Genomic DNA, 1,340 nt, shown 5'->3' on the forward strand with positions numbered 1-1,340 from the left:
TATTCATTTATTATCCAGGTACCATTGGTTCTCACTTATTATTTTTTTCAAGTATATTATTTTGATACTTTTTTGATTATTAAAGATATTCATATTATCTGGAAACAAAGAAACATTTATGCAGTCCTTTTGATTTGTTCATACTTTCCATTCCCTTCAGTGGGTGGTATTAGCTCCTCAATGGAGTATAATATTCAACCTCACAGATGAGCATGGGCATCCTTACCAAGGTCTTCTATAGGGGTGAAAAATCTAAGTTTTCTTGAATGGGCTGGACATCAGCCTTGCATTTTGAAGACCTCTCTGTTAGCCAACATGACCTTGAACATGAGGCCATAGATCAGGCTTCCAAAAGTTGAGATAACAGGCAGGTGCCACCACAACTAACTCACAGATAGACTTTCTTATATAGATGAGGTTCTGTGTATTTGTAGGTTAAGAATTTTCAGGAGGATATTTTTGCATTTTGCTTATTATATGTATATTCACGTGATTAAAATTTTTTCTCTTGGTCTATTGATGTGATTTATCAAACAGTGATCACATATCAAACCATCTTTGTATGAATGGAAATAATTTCATGTGTTCATCTTGTATACTGATTAATACATATTTGTCCTATTAATTTGTTAACCTATTTTTATTTTGATTTTGTAAAAATTAATTAATTTTTATTTTGACACAAGGTCTGGCCTATTGCTCTCATTTTAGCCCAGGTTCATCTCAAAATCACAGCCATTCTCCTACCTCAGCCTTCTGAATGTTGGCCCTATAGGTGTTAGGCAAAACACCCAGTCAGATAATAATTTTTAAAAATTTATGAGTTTTTTGTTTATTACATATATTTGTTCATAGAACTTTGATATTCTGAAACATTTTCTAATTTTAGAATTATAGTCCTTCTTGCCTCATAGAATAAATCAAGACCTTGAGAAAGTACATATTGGGACATGGTTGTACAGAACCGGTGATATTTGTTCCTGTAATGTTTCAAAGAATTGCATACATTCCATTGATATATCTGGCCAAATTGTCTTTTGTCCTGGACATCATAGGAACTGCTATAATTTTTAATAGGTATAGTTTTATTTTCAGAATATTTTTGTGAGAACTTTAATAAATTTGTCCTTAAGGTTATTTGTCTATTCCAAGTTAGGGCTAGGTGGGTTTTGACAACATGTGTTGGTTATTCTTTTAGTATATAAGAGCTCATAATGACGGTATCTCCTCTTATACTTCTTTTTCCATTTAACTGTGTTCTAGTGATTTCTTGTATAGTGGATCTGCCAGTGTTTGTTTGGTGGATATTGTATTGTCCCACTGTACTTTTGACATCATCT

This window comes from Octodon degus, unplaced genomic scaffold (genome assembly GCF_000260255.1).
Source record: "Octodon degus isolate 3935 unplaced genomic scaffold, OctDeg1.0 scaffold00508, whole genome shotgun sequence".
NCBI lineage: Eukaryota > Metazoa > Chordata > Mammalia > Rodentia > Octodontidae > Octodon > Octodon degus.